The following is a 13,115-nucleotide window of genomic DNA, read 5'->3' as shown; positions in this document are numbered from 1 at the left end:
CCTCGGGAAGCCTGCTCCTCGGGAAGCCTGCTCCTCGGGAAGCCTGCTTCTCCCTCTCCCACTCCCCCTGCTTGTGTTCCCTCTCTCGCTGTGTCTCTCTCTGTCAAATAAATAAATAAAATCTTAAAAAAAAAAAAAAAGAAACCTGGTCGGGTACACTTACCCTGGGGGACCTGGGCAGTATCAACAGCATCTACGACATCATGTAACCATTTTAAATGCCTATTCTTACCAAGTCTTTAGCTAGTCTGAGATAGCTGTGATGTTTATTTGTCGTTCTACATCAAAGAGCTTATTTCCTCCTGGGGGACTCCATTCACAGGAAGACCTTTACCTACCACCAAATCTCTTGCCCCTAATGGCCCTGTAATTACACCTCTGGGGCTTGATAACCATTCCTGGAAAGGTCTTTCTTAAGCTTGTCTGGGGTCTTAGGGATACAGTGATAACGTGAGCCTGGTAGACCCTGTGGGTACACAAGAGGTGGGGGGAAGAAGGAACCTGCAGAGGTGAGAGGGTACCTTACTGCCCACCGCCTTCTCGGTGCCAATGACCCCTGCCTCCGAGCTGGCAGTGGGGAGGTACGAGTCCAGCCCAGCAAGCCGGGCTCCCCTGAGGATGCGGTGTGGGAATGTGGGCTCATGGGGATGACCCCCATTCACTCCTACCCCACTTTAAGAAAAGGTGGGAAGCAAGTAGGGGGAGAGAGCATGCCAATGCTTTCCAATCCCTCAGGAATCATGTGGAAAAGCCAGCAAGTCCTGAAAGTCAGGACTCCAAATCTGAAATTCATGCTTATCCTCATATCTTCAGGGGTCCGTGAACATACTGAGATTATGTCTATGTATATTTTTTAGGGATTATGACTCCTAGTTTTCATTTCATTTTTAAAGATGTCAGTGATTCAAAAAGTTTAAGAAATACTGCCCTACATGTTTCAAAGGGAGCAGGCAGATAGATGCCAAGGCATCTGAGAAATACCTACACATAGCTCCCACAAAAAGAGGCAGTGGTGAGCCCCATTTTGGAAACCGCTCTGATGCGGGAACAGAAGGCAAGCTGAGGACAAAGCAGAAGCTGACACCCCACAAACACCCCCCCCCCCCCATATGTGTGACATTCCTCAGACACTCCTGGCTGCCCTAAAGGAAAAACAAATAGTTAACTTGTACGGATCACAGTCCTGCAAGACCTGAGTCTCCCTCAGTTTACAAATGTCCTAGTGATTTACAAGGAAGAAGCTTTCTTATCAATAGCCTAACTTCCAGAGACCCAGAACTGTTTCCTGAAGCCCTAACATCACCCTCCCCTCCATAAAATTGAGGGAGGCTGAGGCAGAAGGAAATGTAAATAAAACTGAATTTCTTTTAAACCTGCAACGCATTGATAAGGATGTGTGATAGGAATGTAACATCCTCCAGGAAGCTCCCAACTATCTTACTGTTAATGCCTTACTAGAGGGGTAAACCACCTTAACAATGGCAAGGTCTCCGGTCTCCTGTGAATCTTCTTTGACAAATGAAAGCCTTTCAAAACCTCCCTTTTTCCTTACCTCCCCCAACCCCATAGTATAGAATCAGCCACGCCTCACAGCCCCGGGGCAGCAGCTCATTCTGCCCACGAGTCCTGGCCCCGGGCTTTCATAAACCACCATTTTGCACCAAAGATGCCTCAAGAATTCTTTCTTGGTCTGGGCTCCAGACTCCACCCCACCGAACCTCATCTATATTCCAAAATCACATCACTTCCAGGGCTCTGATGTTCAGGATTCCTTTCCTTCTGCAGCCAGAAGGGGCTGCTATGGATGAGCCTGGTGTGGATGTGTATTTCTCTGAGGGCCCCCCGAAACCAGGTGTTCCTGAACCAGCAGAGCCCCAAGGACAAATGCTTCTTGCTAAGGACGGAACAGGTATACATTTCCTGAATTACAGGGGAAGGTTCTAGGGATGTTGAAACCCTGTCTGACCCCAGTCTCAGCCTTAGAAAGAACATGAGGGCAGAATTCTTCCCTGCACTTGCAACACAGGAATGAAATCAGCTTTTTGTTGACGGCTGTCAGTTTTGCCTGAGAGCCCTGCAGTCAGGTGAGGCACACGGGCACTCCCCCCGCCATCTGCTGAGAACCTCGCCCACATCCTCCTCTACTCTTGTGTCCTGCCTAGAACAACCTGAAGAAGATGCAGAGAAGGGACACCACCAGGTCCATCGGGCCAAGACCAGATAGGAGGCTGAGATGCCCTGTCTCATAAATGGAAGGACCACTAAGGGGAAGAAAAATGGGGCCACAAGTGGAAAGACCCACCAGACAGAAAGCTGCAAGGGGAGAACACTGAGATCTAGGGCCTTTGAATAACGTGCCCGAAGCCACATAGTAGCAGAGCTGGAACGAGGGGCCAGCTCCCCATTTCCCAACATGGGCTCGGCACCCCTTCACAACACCAACATTCGAACCTGCAGAAGAGTGAGAGGGAGGAAGGGAGGCCTGTTTAGGGAGAAGAAGGTTCTGTTCCACCTTTCAGGGTCATTATGGTTCCAGGACAGGGTAGACAGCAAGATGCCCTCAGGTCACTCCCGATAAAAAGGCTCCTCAGTGCCAGTGTAGTCCATTGCTCCTCTCAGAAAGCTTAGAACCTTCACTGGCATCTGCTATATAGCCAGGAAATAGGGGCTTATCTGACCCAACAACATGCCATGTGGACAGACAGTGGGTGAGAGAGCCAGCAGCTCTCTGGACACCATGTTGTGGGCTCTAAAGAAGGAACAGAAAAGAACCTTTCCCACCTTCAAGGAAGGAGGCAATCTGCCTGGTTCTCAGTGGCTGCCTTAGACGGAGGGAAGCCAATGGAAAGTTCCTGGAATGTTTACGGGAGGGGACCCCAGCCATGGTCAGGGAGGTTTTGAGAGCTGGGCACTGGACAGACATTATTCCCGAGCACTTGGAGGATTTGGTTTCGCTGGAGACTGGGATGAGTAAATTTCTTACTTCAGGGGAAATTTCTTTCTCTTTCCATGAAGAATTAGCAAAGTAAAGATGTGAACGAGGACATATCCTTGCAAGGACTACAACTTTTTTTTTCCTTAACACATACGAAAGCTGTGTGCGGGGATTGCAAGAGCATGGCCTTCAGCCCAGAGACCGTTCTTTCGGTTCCGTTTTCTCTCCCCGCCTTGGGGAGCGTGGAGCTCGGTGGTGATGTGACGGTGGGTGTCACTTCCTCCACACGTGCTCCAGATCAGAAAGACCACCTCTAGCTTGTAACCTGCGGACGTGAGCACACAGTACTGCTTTCATTTTCCAACGCTGTATGAAAATATCACGCACGACTGACTTAGGACAGAAAACCAGAGAAAGCAGCAGAAGGCAGGATGTATCAAGAGCTACATTCACCCTAATACCACCTGCAACAGTGCATCTCAAGCTTGACAGAGCATAGGGAGAACCTGAGGATCGGCAGATCCTAGGCAGGGGCCCGACATTCGACAATTCCAATAAGCTCCCAGGTGAAGCTGATGCTGCTGATCTTCAGGCCACGCTACCAAGGACCTGGAAAAATGATTGGCCTTTCTGGCTGTTAGATGATGGCCCCGAACTTGAACGCTATCTAACATGCCTCTTAAATGTAACAACCAGGAGTGAGAGCTTCCACCTAGCTCAGTGGTTCTCAGCCTTGGCTACTCATTGGAATCGCAGGGGAGCTTTCAAAAATACCAATAACTGGGTTCCACGCCGAGGGAGCCTGCTGTAATTGGTCGGGGTCAAGCATCAGGAAGTGTAAATGCTCCTGGGGGGTTCTAATGTACAGCCGAGGGGGAGAACCCCTGACCTAGCCAAATCAGGTGACCCGTTAAATGTTTTCATCTAAATGTTACTTCTCCTCCTACAATCTTTTCTCACATTACAGCACTAACTTTGATTTAGCCAATCAGATTTTACATTTAAGTGCGCAGGAAACCAGTTGTCACATTATTTTAAAAGCAAAGGGCTACCCACCCTTCCTTACACTTTCAATACATGCTGTCCTTAAATTTTTCTTAGTGATGTAGCAAATTTATTAAAGCTTCCCCCACACTGTTGACATGGCTCAGTTTTATTGATTTATAAAACTGCTACAATACTTTAAACAAGCAGAATTTTCGTAACAAAAATATAGAGTACACCTTTTGGCATTTGGAAGTGAAAAAAAGAATACTCACAAAGGAAGTATACATATACTTTAAAATCAAGTTTATTTTTCCCCTGGGAACAAAAATCCTATTTAAGAATGTTTCAAGATTAAAGTCCTTAGTTATATCAATCTAAAGCCATATTTGCTATTAGGTTATTAAGTTTTATTTAGAGACTAGCTTTTCTATCAATTTCAATATTTCCAATTTATTTAACTTCTAAAGTCACAAATTGTTCATTAAACATTAAACATTAAACCCACAAGCTCTTGTTGTAAGAACCATTATTAGTTATGACTAACCCAAAATAAAAACATTTCAAAGGCAAAAAAAAATCATGTGCTTATGTAATACTTATACACATAAAGAAAAAGCTATTTTAAAACAACCCATGATATTTTATTGAGGTAAAATAATGGTTGGTGTGCAAATGTGAATAATAAATACTATTTAACTAGTTAACTAAAAAAAAAAGTGAAAATTTAGGACAGCCAATTATATTTAAGATAGTCAATTTATCTAAACTATTAAAAATAAAGCACTGAGTTTTAAGTGTACTCAAGAATTACAAAGCAAAGGGACACCTGGGTGGCTCAGTTGGTGAAGCATCTGCCTTCGGCGCAGGTCATGATCCCAGGGTCCTGGGATCGAGCCCGAGCCTGCATCCTTGCTCAGCAGGGAGCCTGCTTCTCCCCCTCCTGCTCCCCCTGCTCGTGCTCTCTCTCTCAAATAAATAAACTCTTTAAAAAAAAAAATTACAAAGCAAATTTGAATGCTAACAAAATAGCACTTAGTAGTCAATGAATAGTGACTGAACAAATTTTTTAAGTTAAATAAATATGTAAGCTATCCTAAATTTAAATGCCCTCTTGAACTCACCACCCTTCCCAAATGATTCTTTTGTTTTCCAAAACAGTTCACCAAAAGAGGAAATGCTGAGGAGGCTCTTTTGGGGGACTCTGTGTCATTAATCAAACATGGAAAAAAAGTTACAAATATTGAATCATTATGTTAAACACCTGAAACTAATATAATGTTATATGTCAATTATACCTCAATTAAAAAAAAACTTCTATTTCGTTTGAGTCATTAAAAAATGGAGAAAAAGATAAAGTGAATAAGAATATTTAAAAAGGAAAAGCAGAATGGGAAAAGTTCCCATGACTTTCTCTTTGGCTAGATAATATTGGAAAGCTCTTAGAAACTTACTTTTAACATTCACCCATGATTTTTATAACATAACATACAACCATGATTTCTTCAGAGTGGGCAAAAAGGAAAGGCTGAGATAACATACAGAATTTGAAAACCAGAGGGCAAGAAAAAGATTACATAGTGAGACTTATTTTCTCTAGATCAAGCTAATAATGAATGTGAACTATCAAAAACCTCATCTAAAACTATATCCACTTCCTTACTCCCTTCATACTCTCCCAAAAGAAAGAAAAAAACACCTATAGGAGTTGAATCAGAAAGTGACAAACATTATAGTAAAGGAAGTCACGTGTCCTCGAAATATACTGTTATGAGGCCAAAAAATGGTAGGTCAGTGGTACATTTTGCTACGCTTCATAACTCAAGCCATATTCAAGGACATTGTGTGGCCAACATGGCCTGATTCACAAAAGCAAGAAAGAAGTTTCAATCTACAAATGCCACCTCTCCCCGCCCACGGCCAAAAACAATGGCTTCTGTTTTAAAAAAAAAAAAAGCAGCAGCAAGGAGAAGGGACAACTCTAAGGAGAGCTGCTACTTACATAAAACTGCAGATGAACTAAAACTCTTCTCTCAAGTGATGACTAAGGGCGACTGAAACACAAAAGGTGACTTATATAAAGCACTGGTAGGCTACTGATTTGCACTTGCTAACCTTAGACTTTTTAAGGTTTTTTAAAAGCATGGCACTGTTTTGGGTCTTTTTCCTGCCTGGGCACCACGTCAAGGTTGCAAAGGTCTTCGAATTCACAAAGGCCCCGCTAGTAAATGAATGGTGTGTGTTACTTAGGCACACATACACACTGGCCTGAATAGGTGATGGGCTAGTTTTGTTTCCATTTAAAATTTATACATATGGTTAAGTTCATCCTGGTGTGATAGTATAAACTGAAAATAAGGAATCAATTATGAATTGTTCAACTTTGTTTATTGTGAGTGCTTGAAAAATGTAATCTAGCAAAGTTACGCAGAGTCCAACCATAATCATTGCCCTATATTCTGGATGACAGAAAACCCTTGCCGCCACTCCCCACAGCCTCCCAAGCCCATGACAGACATCATTCATCAGGTAGGTGGCTTACACTCTGCTGATCCCAGCCTCAAACTCAGAATCCCTGGAAGCTATAGCTAACTGGTCAGAGCTGGCACAGAAGAAAAAAAAAAAAAAAAGTCTGCCATCCATGGTCACAATGCTATAAACCACAGGTTATTTATTGCCGCACACTTCTCTCCAGCCGGCCACTGCAAAACAAGAAGACAAACAAACAACAAATAATAAGCCAAATACCAGTTGCATATCTTACTTGTACTGTAAGGCCTCACCCAGCCTGAGGCAGCATAGCAAGGGACCCCAGACAATCTTCCGGGTGTGCTACCTCTGACGCATGCTCAAACACCTGGACGACCTAGCAACTCCTAGCAAGCACAAAGACCACAGAAAAGGACACAGGATAGAAATTTCCTATTTAGGGGCACCTGGGTGGCTCAGTCGTTAAGCGTCTGCCTTCGGCTCGGGTCGTGACCCCAGGGTCCTGGGATCGAGCCCCGCATCGGGCTCCCTGCTCAGCAGAGAGCCTGCTTCTCCCTCTCCCACTCCCCCTGCTTGTGTTCCCTCTCTCGCTATGTTTCTCTCTGTCAAATAAAGAAATAAAATCTTAAAAAAAAAAAAAAGAAAAGAAATCTCCTATTTAATTCAAGTACAGTCTGATTCGGGTGACAAGACTTAAAAGATATTTATTGTATGCTCATTTACCATGTAAATTTGTCAAATAAAGATTTTAATCACATGGACACGTATACATTCCAAGACAGAAATCTGGATGCTTCACACTTGCTGTGTCTGGGCCACACTTTTGATTGCTGCCAGACAAATAAAAAACACAACTCTGTTTTGACTGAGTCATGGTAATTTCTCCAGCAAACTTGTTTTATCCTTTGTAGCTCCACTTGTAAAATCAATTGTGAAACTCAATGTAAAGCTGTATCTCAAAACAAAACAATTCCAGGTTCCACTGTCCACAACCAAGAAACCATACGTCCAGACATACTTGCATACACATTCGTGCACACACAATTAAAGAAAAGCACTAGAAATTCTACGATTGCCTTTCAAAAGAAAATGGCCTCATTCTAGTTATCCAGAAAAAAGCAGTCAAGTCATAGCTCCTTGCATAGGGGGATTGAAAAGAAAATAAAAGAGCTGAAGTGCCGGTCAGGTCAACAACAGCAGAGGCCAGAATTATTCTACCGTCACACACCAAAAATACTTGTGAAGTATATAGAGTTACCTCCTTCTTTATTACCAGCTGCACCATAGAGACGTGCCACCTTGCTATCGAAGAGCTAATCTGAGCAACTGCACGTACACCTACATAAAAGAAAAGCTAGCGCATCGGGAGAAGGTCTGTAAGGGTACACTCCGAAGAAGAGTGGTCATCTCAGGGCAGTGGGGGTACCAAGGCGAAATGTCACTTTCTTCATATTGTCTAAATGATAACTTAATAAAGAGAACATATTCAGGTACTGCTTAAAAAAATAAAATCTTCAAAAATATAAATAAATAAGAGAAAGGGTGGGAAATAACCCAGCTCTCTCAGAAACTGAAGTCAAGAGTCCGGGGAGAAGATGATGGCATGGAGTGGGGCTGACAAGTTCCCCTAGAATGCCTCCTCTTCATTGCACATTAGTCTTTATTCCGAAACTGCTAACCTCATCCAAAATGACCACCTCTGCCTGCTTAATGCCAAGAGAGGCTGCCAAGAAAAGAGTGTGTGGATACAGCTCATGGGGGCTACAGCCCCCTTCATGACACTATTCTCTCGCCTCTGTTCCTAACTGCCCCTGGGCTACCAAACCCGGTAATATACTTCATACTGAGAGTTAAGTGCGTAAAACAGTCTTTGCAACAAATTTTCAAAAGCACAAAGACTATCAACAGCATTCTCCTCTCACTGTGACGACAGAACTAAGGAAGAATTCATTACAGTCATACTTTTTATTCCTCATTGATATTCTGAATACATCACCCACATAAAACTATTCCTTCACTGATGTCAAAGGAATTGCTTAATTTGTTAATATCCCTGTACATTAATTCATTTGTTTTAACCATCACAATTACTAAAAATCTAATCCATCCTGCTGTAAATTCTGGCTTTTGTGGGTTATTTATTCAGCAACTAACACTAGTCTAGAAGCACATGAACTAAAAATACTAAATAAAACAGATAATGTAAACACTTAGAATTTCAGGATATAGTAACAAAATGTTCATCATGCTGATCAGTCACGTAGGAGTTAATCCTGGTTCTGCATATTTTGGATATTTTTGTATGCCTGTACTTTAGTATCTTTGTTATAAGGGTATAATGAGGTAAAGCAAACGGCCCGTAGTAAGTGTTACAAATGTTTTATTATCAAAGAGACCAATAAAAGACTTTTTTGGGGGAAGCACATTATGGGACAGAAAAGAAAAATTCTATCCTATGAAAATATGCTAGATTAGTTACTGCATTTGGAGAAAAGGCAGCATAAGGGCTCCAAAGCTGCAGACATCAAAGCTTCAGAGATAAAGTATCAAAGCGAATAATAAAGGGGCACAATAATATTCGCACCTAGGGAAGGGGGAAATGCCAGCAACAAGCTAATGCCAGGCATGCTTTTAACCCTGGCCGTGTCTCCCTGTTTCATCTGTACTACCAAAGGTAACCTGATAATTTGCAAAGAGGTTTATTCACATTCCTTTTGTAGGAAAATTCCTCATGTCTAGTGGTATTAATATTTACAGCCATTGTCACAACCACTGGACTCTAGTGAGAGAGAATTCAAAACTCCTTATAAATAAAAATCCTTCAAAAAAAGAAAAATCCTTCTCCAAAGTATGCAGCTCACTACCCACAAAAACAGGAGTGTGAGCACCTAATCCCACTTCACCTCTAAAAATTAGAATTCAGTGTTATCATACAGTCAATCTAGATTCAAAGGAGATACTTAAACTTGAGCAAATGCAGACATTCTGATGCATAAATTCACATTTTCTGAAAACTGTACAACCACTCACAAGGTCATAGATCCAGAGACTGGAGACCACCATTTCTCTATTTCTATACCCTATATATTCAAAGAGTATTACATCTACTGGCTGTAGATAAGGCATAATAAACGATCATCTCCAGAAGTTTATTTTCCTCACTTCATATTTAGATGATCAAAACGCAATACCAATAAAGCTTAAAAACACATCAAAATCGTTATTACATACTTTTAAAAACGTATACGGTAATAATTACTGATTGGATTTTTAAGGCTTTAATGTGTCTTCGAAAGATAACCTTTAATACCTGAACATTTCATGTGAAGTCTAGCTAAATGTAGGGCCAAATTATCAAACACTAGATTTTCCCATATGTCAATAATTCTTCCTATGATGAAAATCTTAGGAATCTTAATCCAAGTCTAAATGGATTACTGGATTAAGCGTGATAGTCATAAAAACCATCATGGTAACAACAGTATTAACAGTGGCTAACGCTGACTTAACACATACCGCGGGCCAGGCAGGCTCTGTTCGGAATGGTCCATATGCACTGACTCTTCTAATCCTCACAACACCCTATGAGGGAGGTAGTACAGTAGAATCAATCATATTAATTAAAAATCATTAGAGAGTGGAAATAATAAATTACAGAATGATACTCAAGAAATTTTATTTTCTACACACTATTTGAATTCAAAGCTAGACTTCCAGTCAAATATGGTAGACTGACCACTTGTATTTATTTTCTCTACCTCCAAACCCCACCAAAAAGACATTAAAGCAATATAAATGTTATTAATTCATAAAGACAGAGAGAACAGACTATAGAACCATGAGATTTTAAGAGAGTTTGTAAAAATAAAAGCCAGGAGGAGGTGTGATAACCTAGCAGAAAGGAGGAAGTTAAAGCCTTACTACCCAGAAGAGAGAAACCAACAAATACATTCTACCAAGCACCTAACAAGTTCAGGACTTGGAAGTACCAGGTGTTACAGAAAAAGGGGTGAAGTATAGGGATGAACATAGGACTAGAAGTCTGTATAAAAAGCAACAGGACCCCATGGGGCGCCTGGGTGGCTCAGTCGTTAAGTGTCTGCCTTCGGCTCAGGTCATGATCCCGGGGTCCTGGGATCGTGCCCCGCATCAGGCTCCCTGCTCAGCGGGAAGCCTGCTTCTCCCTCTCCCATTCCGCCTGCTTGTGTTCCCTCTCTCGCTGTGTCTCTCTCTGTCAAATAAATAAATAAAATCTTAAAAAAAAAAAAAAAAAGCAACAGGACTCCAGGTCCTCTCCCCAGCCAGACAACCCACCCACCCCCAACCTCCATCCACAGGTGACCTGAGGGTCACCATCCAAAGAAGACTGCAAGGGCCAGGCGAGGGGACTGAGGACATGGGGAGGCTGAAAGTAGGAGATTAAGTAAAAGTCACCATATAAACTGTGGGGTCCTCAGTCCTCTTTTTCTACCCTGCTACCAAAACCCAGGAGTCCTTTCTAGAGAAACCAAATAGCTCCAAAGAAAAGATCTCCACTGAAATGCAACAGGATATTATTTAAAAAAAAAAAAAATCTTAGAAATTAAAATACAGGGGCGCCTGGGTGGCTCAGTCAGTTAAGCATCTGACTCTTGACTTGGGCTCAGGTCATGATCTCAGGGTGTGAGATCGAGCCCATGTCGGACTCAGCAGGGGGTCTGCTTGAGAGTCTCTCTTTCCCTCTCCCTCTGGCCCTCACCCCCCTCCTCGCTCTCTCTCTCATTCTCTCTCTCTCTAAAATAAATCTTAAAAAAAAAGAAATTAAAACACATAGCTAAAAAAAATTCAAGAGAGCTAGAAGATAATATATAATACACCTCAATGAGCAACCAGAAAGGAAAATTTTTTTAAATTAGAGGATCAATCTGGAAGATCCAACATTCAAATAACAGAAATTCTAGAAAGACAGGCTAGAGAAAATGGAGGAGAGAAAATTATCAGAAAGATAACACAAAAATATTCCCAGAATTGAAGTAGACAAGTCTACTAACTGAAGGACTCCACCAAGTCGAGTGCCCATCAACACGAATCAATAAAGACCCACACAACACCATGAAATGTCAGGAGTAGGGAGAAGCTCCTAAAAGCTTCCAGAGTGTAAAAGCAGGTCTATGTAAAAATTAGTATCAGAATTCTCACAAAAATAGCAAATACAATAAGACAATGCAGCACTTTAAAATTCTGAGAAAAAAATTATTTTCAACATATACTCCAAACTACCAATCAATCAAGAGTAGAGACATTTTCAGACCTGTAAAGCCTCAAAATCTTTACCTGTCATGCACCTTTTCCTAGGAAGTTTTCAGCGGTGAATACACTTTAGCAAAAAAGGGGCAGTAAATCAAGAAAGAGAAAGTCATAGGATCCAATAAACAGGAAAAGACTAAAAAACAAAATAGGTCCCAGAATGACTGCTGAGCCATGCCCGGGCCTGAAAAGCAACAGTCCAGATGGCAGAAGACAAAGGATTGTGGAAGAAAGGTCTCCGAAGGTCAAAAAAAAAAAAAGGAACTGATAGATTATATGATGTTTTTGAGCACTTAAGCCTTCGGATAATCTTTGTGATAGGTACATAAAAAACAGCAAAATTTTAAAATCAGGCAGTTATTAATCCTGGGGAAAATAAGGTTCTAGTAGAGAAGAAACAATGACAGATCATCATGGGGTTCATGAGTGACCAACATTTACAGTAGTCCCCCCCCTTATCCCTGGGGGACCCGTTCCAAGACCCCCAGTGGACGCCTGAAACTGCAGATAGCACTGAACCCAGTACGTACTATGTTTTTCCCTGCGCATATATACCTCTGATAAAGCTTAACTTATAAATTAGTCACAGTAAGTAACGGATCAACAACTAATAATAAAATAGAACAATTAGGATAATACACTGCAATAAAAGTTCGGTGAATGTGGTCTCTCTAATATCGTGCTGTACTCACCCTTCTCCTCGTGGTGACATGAGAGAACACGCCTGCGCGTGAGACGAAGGGAGGTGAATGACACAGGCGCTGGGACGACGTGTTCGGCTACTAATGACCTGATGACATAAGGATGATCACCTGCTTCCAGCCCGCGACTAACTGCGGGTAACTGAGGCCAAAGCAAGCGAAGCCACAGAAAGCAAAACAGCAGATGAGGGAGAAAGTTACTGTGTAGCTATTGATTTTACGAAAATCTCAGGCTTAACCTACACTGGGAGATTGGGAGAAATGGGGAAGAAATAGGGGGGAGGTAGGGATCTAAGAAAAGCAAATCCTGCCTGCCCTGAAAGAAACTCAAGAAAGCATTTCTGAAATTGACAAATCAAGAAAAAGAAACACAATATATTTTCAAGTAGGAACAAACCACTAAGAGTTGAAAGTGCTTATCTCTAGGGCACTAAGCTGGGATGAGGGGGAACTTTTTTTTTCATTATAAACTATGTATGTGCATGAGTTACTTTTTAATAAAAAGAAAGCTAAATTTTTTTTAAATGTTTTTCATTGACAAATTTGGTATGAATTCAAAGAAAGGAAAACTGGGGAACTGGAAAGACAAGAAAAGGAAACCCTCTCTACCAGCTACAACCTGCTTACCCCACCTGGGCTACTAAAAGAGAGACCTCCTGGAAGGAGCTCCAGCAGCCTCACCAGGCTTTCTTTCAGGCCAGGACATGCCCTCTACGTAC

This window comes from Halichoerus grypus, chromosome 4, assembly GCF_964656455.1.
Source record: "Halichoerus grypus chromosome 4, mHalGry1.hap1.1, whole genome shotgun sequence".
NCBI classification, from domain to species: Eukaryota; Metazoa; Chordata; class Mammalia; order Carnivora; family Phocidae; genus Halichoerus; species Halichoerus grypus.
This window is presented reverse-complemented; position numbering follows the sequence as displayed.